The following is a 7,774-nucleotide window of genomic DNA, read 5'->3' on the forward strand; positions in this document are numbered from 1 at the left end:
ATTTAGTTAGGAAACAAATCAAAGTTTTCTTTCCTCAGATGATAAACTCTGTTAGAGCAAGGAACATACCTCATTATTTGTTTTTGCAACTCCAGTTCTAATGAATATCTGAAAAAGTATTCAGACTATTTAAACCTCAATTTTGACTTTACATTGATGTAATCTATAATTTTCAGTATTTTTAACTTCAGTAGTCTCACAATTTTCAGTATTTTTGTATGTTAATAATCATCAATATATACTTGATTATGATAACTTCAGACAAGTGTAGCTAGTTCACTAAGGACATGCAAGATATATTATCATGAAATAGTTAATACCCCACCTAGGAAGATTTGCTATTCACTGATACTATTTTTAATTTGTAGTAACGGCCATTCTCTTTCACTGATTCAGTTATTATTCTTTGGCGGTCTCTAATCACCCAAGGGCTTCACATATTACATCCAGGGAGTCCATAAACATGGAAAGAAAAAAATCATGCTTCTATGTTAAGTAACAGGTTAAGCATTTTCTTCAAATTCCTCATGATTACAGGCAACAAACTAGATGGCATTAGTAACTGTCACTTGGTCACCAGAAGATATTACAGATGCATCCATTCCACATTAGAGTTGTTGCTTTCTTTTGTAGTCCCATGGAATATGTAGGTATTTAAATTATTCTGGAAAGTAGGTCCACGAGCTTCATCAGCCACCCAAAGAAGTACACATAACAAAAGGTATAAGAACATCTGCTCTAGGGGCGCCTGGGTGGCGCGGTCATTAAGCATCTGCCTTCAGCTCAGGGTGTGCTCCTGGTGTTCTGGGATCGAGCCCCACATCAGGCTCTTCCGCTGGGAGCCTGCTTCTTCCTCTCCCACTCCCCCTGCTTGTGTTTCCTCTCTCGCTGGCTGTCTCTATCTCTGTCGAATAAATAAATAAAATCTTCAAAAAAAAAAAAAGAACATCTGCTCTAATGCTTTTGTTTGTCATACGCTTACCTAGCAAATAATCCCTGTGTATTAAAACTTCTCACAGATACCCTGAATGTTTCCTCCTAGAAAATTCGCAAGATCCAGATCAATACAATTGGACACTGGTTTCTTTATGCTTTCCAGATGTTCTGGTGAAGCAAAATATGTTATGAGGTTATACAGAGAAGGACGCTCCATGAAATTATAGTCATTATTTCAAAATCAACGCTTGACTTAGGAAAAATGTCATCTGATTATTGAAACCACAGGTTTCTATTACATGTGTATTTTCTAATTTACATAAATATAGCATATAAGCACTATATTTATATATTTATTTACATTATCTCTCATACACCCACATACACACATGCACGCAATAGGCAAATCAAAGCAAATCATACATATATACATATATATGTGTATATTTAATATATACATTAGAACTTTTTACTTTTTTTTAAAGATTTTATTTGAGAGAAAGAGTGAGAGAGATCACAGAGTGGGAGGGAGAAGCAAACTTGCTGCTGAGCAGGGACCCCAACTCAGGGCTCCATCCCAGGACCCAGAGATCATGATCTGAGCCAAAGGTAGACACTTAACCAACTGAGCCACCCAGGCACCCCTTCTCACAACGGGTACCAGCAAACTGGTCAGAAGCACAGCATTGCTTCATCAGAGCATTCTGGGACTTCTAGTAACTGGCCCATTATTGGGATTGGAAGAGGAGTATCAAACTACCAACCAAACAACAAAACCAAAATGGCAAATGCTAATATAAATGTATGACATTATCAAAGCTACAGCTGAGTGCTAATACCCTTTTAGAAAAATTAATCTCTCAATAAATATTTCAGTCAGTTTATATTTACAAACTGAAAAGCTGGTCTTAAAATTCTATGGAAATGCAAATGATTTATGATAACCTAAGTGATTTTTAAGGGAATCTACAAATCAGTGGAGAAAGTCTCTTCAGCAAATGATACTGGGAACTCTGGATTACCACAGGAAACACAATGAACAAACGTTCACCTTATTTAATAATAAAAAATGAACTCATAGTAAATTACAGACTTAAATGTAAAAGCTAAAATTACAAAGGTTTTAGAAGAAAACATAGGAGGTGTTTGTGACTTAGAAGAAGTAAAAATTCCCTAAGACAAAAAAAAAAAAAAAAAAGAAGAAGAAGAAGAATGAACTGTGAAAACATAAGTGGCAGTTAACTAAAATTAAAAACTTGAAAGTTTCTATTGGGCAAACAAGAAACAAGGCACAGAACGGGATGAAGTATTCACAATACACATATTTGACAAAAAAAAACAAACAAACAAAAAAAAAAACAAAAAAACTGACCAGGGATAAGACACTCCTAAGATGAATGAATTCTGAGAAGGTCAAGAGTTTGGGAAAACACAATTTGTTGTCATGCCTTCATGACTTTTGCATCTTACTTCCTAGAATATTTTGGACTATAAGGAGTTGTACATTTATATATGCAACCATTTGTCTTTTATTCTGATAACCAGGAAGTTCCATATTGCATGAGATAATATGTATAATGCACTAAGTATAAAACCTACAGGCTTATTGCATTGTAAGAATTCTTTATATAATCTGGATACAAGTTTCAAATGTACTTATTGTGAATAAGAGTAGCCACATTTCTGTGTGGATTCTGATAAATGACAGGAGTAAAATAACCTAGGACATATATTGTAGACTAACATATCTAGAACTTAGAGTAACAGAACAATTCAAAATTTAATTTGAGTATTAGACAAGTGTTGAAATATTCTAGTTCATATCTTGCTTTAGGGAATTCTTTTTTCAAGATTTTATTTATTTATTTGAGAGACAGAGAGAGGGAGCACAAGCAAGGGGAGGGGCAGAGGTAGAGGGAGAAGCAGGCTCCCCACTGAGCAGGGAACCTGATAAGGGCTCAATCCCAGGACCCTGGGATCATGAGCTGAGCTGAAGGCAGATGCTTAACTGACTGAGCTACCCAGGCATTCCTCTAACCAGTATTAGCCATACTCTAGAGGTTATGACAACAAAGACATATAAAAAAATTTACTGAAGATAGTGCAGGAGGAGGGAGTTAAGATGGCGGAAGAGTAGGGGACCCCTTTTACAGTCGGTCCCTGAGTCAAGTTGGATAGGTACCAGACCAGCCTGAACATCCATGGAATCAGCATGAGATGCAGGAAGATACATCTGGATCTCTACAAAGGAACATCTCCAGTGCTGAGCATTGAGGTATGAAGCGGGGAGCCAAGAAACCACGCACAGATATCGGAAGATAAAAAGAGGGGAGGGAGCCGCCGTGTTCGGGCGCTGGGAAGAGGTAGCCACCTGCACTGGGGAGCGGGTGGACTCGCGGACTGGCACTGGCGAGAGAGCAGACTGAGACCGTGAGCCGGGGAACGTGCACCACCAGACTGAAACGGAGCTCTGGTGAGCTCACTGGAACCAGACTGAGACCGGGAGCTCCAGAGCGTGCGGGGGTGGCTGGCGGCATTAGAAACAAAAAGGACAGAGACGTGCCGGCCCTGGAAGTGAGGGCTGGGATGCTGGGTGTGGGGCGCACATCCTGGGACGCTGCAGGGTTGAATAGCACCAATAGTCATAGAGTTATAGTGGCCAGAACATCAGTGGAGAACGATCCGTGATCCCGTTGTTCTGAGACAGAGGCTGAGATTTGGTCACTGCTGCTCTGACTCTCAGAAGAGGAACAGCAAACCGCCAGGGAAAGCTGACAGAGAACAAAAGCCTGGAAATACCAGCTCACAGGGTGCCCATCCCCATCCCCCATCGCAGGAGACATGGAGATCCTACCCAAACAGGATTTCCGAGTATCGGCTCGGCAGGCTCCTCCCCCAGAGGGCAGGCTGAAAAATCAAGAAGCCCACATCCTTAAATCCCTATAAAACAAGGGTGCATGGCCTGGGTCCTGTTCAATAATTTGGGCTCTGGACAACCCCAAAACCTCTCCTCATCAGAATGACGAGAAGGAGAAGTCCCCCCCAGCAAAGAAAAGACAATGAGTCTGTGGCCTCTGCCACAGAACTAATGGATATGGCTATAACGAAATTATCAGAAATGGAATTCAGAGTAACAATGGTCAAAATGATGTGTAGACTTGAAAAAAGTATTAATGAAAATGTTAATGAAAATATAGAATCTCTAAGGGCAGAAATGAGAGTGAATCTGGCAGAAATTAAAAATTCTACGAGCCAAATGCAGTCAAAACTAGAGGCTCTGATGGCCAGGGTGAATGAGCAGAAGAACGTATCAGCACATTGGAGGATGGGTTAGTAGAAGAGAAAGCTAAAATAGAATCTGGACTCAAAAAAATACACACTCAGGAATGTAGGTTACGGGAGATTACTGACTAAATGAAACGTTCCAATGTCAGAATCATCGGCATCCCCGAGGGGGTGGAGAAAAACAGAGGTCTAGAAGAGATATTTGAACAAATTGTAGCTGTAAACTTCCCTAATGTAGCAAGGGAAACAAACATTTGTGTCCAAGAGGCAGAGAGGACCCCTCCCAGGTTCAGCCATGACAAACCTACACCATGTCACATCATAGTGCAATTCGCAAATATTAGATCCAAGGATACAGTACTGAAAGCGGCCAGGGCAAAGAAAGGTCTCACGTACCAAGGCAAAGCTATCAGAATTATGTCAGACCTGTCTACACAGACCTGGAATGAGAGAAAGGGTTGGGGGGGCATTTTTAAAGCTCTTTCAGAGAAAAACATGCAGCCAAGGATACTTTATCCAGCAAGGCAGTCATTCAAAATGGATGGAGAAATAAAGACCTTCCAGAATCGCCAGCCATTGACCAATTTCGTAACCACAAAAACAGCCCTACAGGAGATATTAAGGGGGGTTCTATAAAAGTAAAAAGGCCCCAAGAGTGATACAGAACAGGAAGTCACAATCTATAGAAACAAGGATTTTACTGGCAACATGGCATCATTAAAATCATATCTCTCAATAATCAGTCTCAATGTAAATGGCCTAAATGCTCCCATAAAACGCCACAGAGTTGCAGATTGGAAAAAAAAGGCGTGACCCATCCATTTGCTGTCTACAAGAGACTAATTTTGAACCTAAAGATACATTCGGACTGAAAGTAAAGGGATGGAATACCATCTTTCACGCCAATGGACCTCAAAAGAAAGCTGGGGTAGCAATTCTCATATCAGACAGATTGGATTTTAAACTAAAGGCTATAGTTAGAGACACAGAAGGGTACTATATTATTCTTAAAAGACGTAACCACCAAGTGGATATGACAATTATAAATATCTATGCCCCCAACAGAGAAGCAGCAAGATACACAAGCCAACTCTTAACCAGAATAAAGAGACATATAGATAAAAATACACTAATAGTAGGGGACCTCAACACTCCACTATCAGCAATAAACAGATCACTTAAGCAAGAAATCAGCAAAGAGACAAGAGCTTTGAATGCCATACTCGATGAGTTGGACCTCATAGATATATATAGAACACTATACCCCAGAACCAAAGAATACTCATTCTATTCTAATGTCCATGGAACATTCTCAAGAATAGACCATGTTCTGGGTCACAAAACAGGTCTCAACTGATACCAAAAGACTGAAATTATTCCCTGAATATTCTCAGACCACAATGCTTTGAAAGTGGAACTCAACCACAAGGAAAAATTTGGAAGAAACTCAAACACTTGGAGACTAAGAACCATCCTGCTCAGGAATGATTCGATAAACCAGGAAATCAAAAATCAATTTAAACAGTTTATGGAGACCAACGAGAATGAAAACACAATGGTCCAAAACCTATGGGATACTGCAAAGGCAGTCCTAAGGGGGAAATCCATAGCCATCCAAGCCTCACTCAAAAGAGTAGAAAAATCTAAAATGCAGTTTTTATATTCTCGCCCCAAGAAACTGGAACAGCAACAGAGGGACAGGCCTAACCCACTGACAAGGAAGGAGTTGACCAAGATTAGAGCAGAAATCAATGAATTAGAAACCAGAACCACAGTAGAGCAGATCAACAGGACTAGAAGCTGGTTCTTTGAGAGAATCCATAAAATTGATAGACCACTGGCAAAACTTGTCCAAAAACAAAGAGAAAGGACTGAGATTATTAAAATTATGACTGAAAAGGGAGNTAAAATTATGAATGAAAAAGGAGAGGTCACAACCAACACCAATGAAATTGGAAGGATTATTAGAAACTTTTATCAATAGCTTTATACCAATAAATTAAGCAATCTGGAACAGATGGAGGACTTCCTGGAAACCTATAAACTACCAAGACTGAAACAGGAAGAAATAGATTTCTTAAATAGGCCAATTAACTATGAAGAAATTGAGTCAGTGATAAACAACCTTCCAAATAATAAAACTCCAGGCCCAGACGGTTTTCCTGGGGAATTCTACCAAACATTCAAAGAAGAAATAATACCTATTCTCCTAAAGCTATTTCAAAAAATAGAAACAGAAGGAAAGCTACCAAACTCATTCTATGAGGCCAATATTACCTTGATCCCCAAACCAGGCAAAGACCCCATCAAAAAGGAGAATTACAGACCGATTTCCATAAGGAATATGGACGCCAAAATCCTCAACAAGATCTTGGCTAATAGAATCCAAAAGTATGTTAAAAGGATTATCCATCATGACCAAGTGTGGTTCATCCCTGGGATGCAAGCGTGGTTCAACATCCGCAAATCAATCAATGTGATACATCATATCAANGAACCATATGATTCTCTCAATAGATGCAGAAAAAACATTTGACAAAATACAGCATCCTTTCCTGATTAAAACCCTTCAGAGCATAGGGATAGAGGGTTCATTTCTCAATCTCATAAAAGCCATCTATGAAAAGCCTACTGCAAGCATTATTCTCAATGGGGAAAAGCTGGAAGCCTTTCCCTTAAGATCAGGAACACGACAAGGATGCCCACTCTCGNATCAAAAAGGAGAATTACAGACCAATTTCCCTGATGAATATGGATGCCAAAATTCTCAACCAAATCCTAGCTAATAGGATCCTATAGTACATTAAAAGGATTATCCATCATGACCAAGTGAGATTCATCCCTGGGATGCAGGGGTGGTTCAACATTCACAAATCAATCAGTGTCTTAGATTTCATCCAGAAGGAAAAATTCAAAAATCATATGATCCTCTCAATAGATGCAGAAAAAGCATTTGACAAAATACAGCATCCTTTCCTGATTAAAACCCTTCAGAGTGTAGGGATAGAGGGTACATTCCTCAATCTCATAAAAACCATCTATGAAAAGCCTACAGCAAACATTATTCTCAATGGGGAAAAGCTGGAAGCCTTTCCCTTAAGATCAGGAACACGACAAGGATGCCCACTCTTGCCACTATTATTCAACATAGTACGGGAAGTCCTTGCAACAGCAATCAGAAGACAAAAAGGGATCAAAGGTATCCAAATCGGCAAAGAAGAAGTCAAACTNCTGTCTCTCTTCGCAGATGACATGATACTCTATATGGAAAACCCAAAAGAATCCACGCCCAAACTATTAGAAGTTATAGAGCAATTCAGTAATGTGGCTTAATACAAAATCAATGCCCAGAAATCAGTTGCATTTCTATACACGNATAATGAGACTGAAGAAAGAGAAATTAGGGAATCCATCCCATTTACAATAGCACCAAAAACCATATGTTACCTTGGAATTAACTTAACCATAGACATAAAGTGTCAATATTCTAGAAACTATAAATCACTCTTGAAAGACATTGAGGAAGACATAAAAAGATGGAAAAATATTCCAT

The sequence above is a fragment of the Ailuropoda melanoleuca genome, chromosome 7 (genome assembly GCF_002007445.2).
Source record: "Ailuropoda melanoleuca isolate Jingjing chromosome 7, ASM200744v2, whole genome shotgun sequence".
Lineage (NCBI taxonomy): Eukaryota > Metazoa > Chordata > Mammalia > Carnivora > Ursidae > Ailuropoda > Ailuropoda melanoleuca.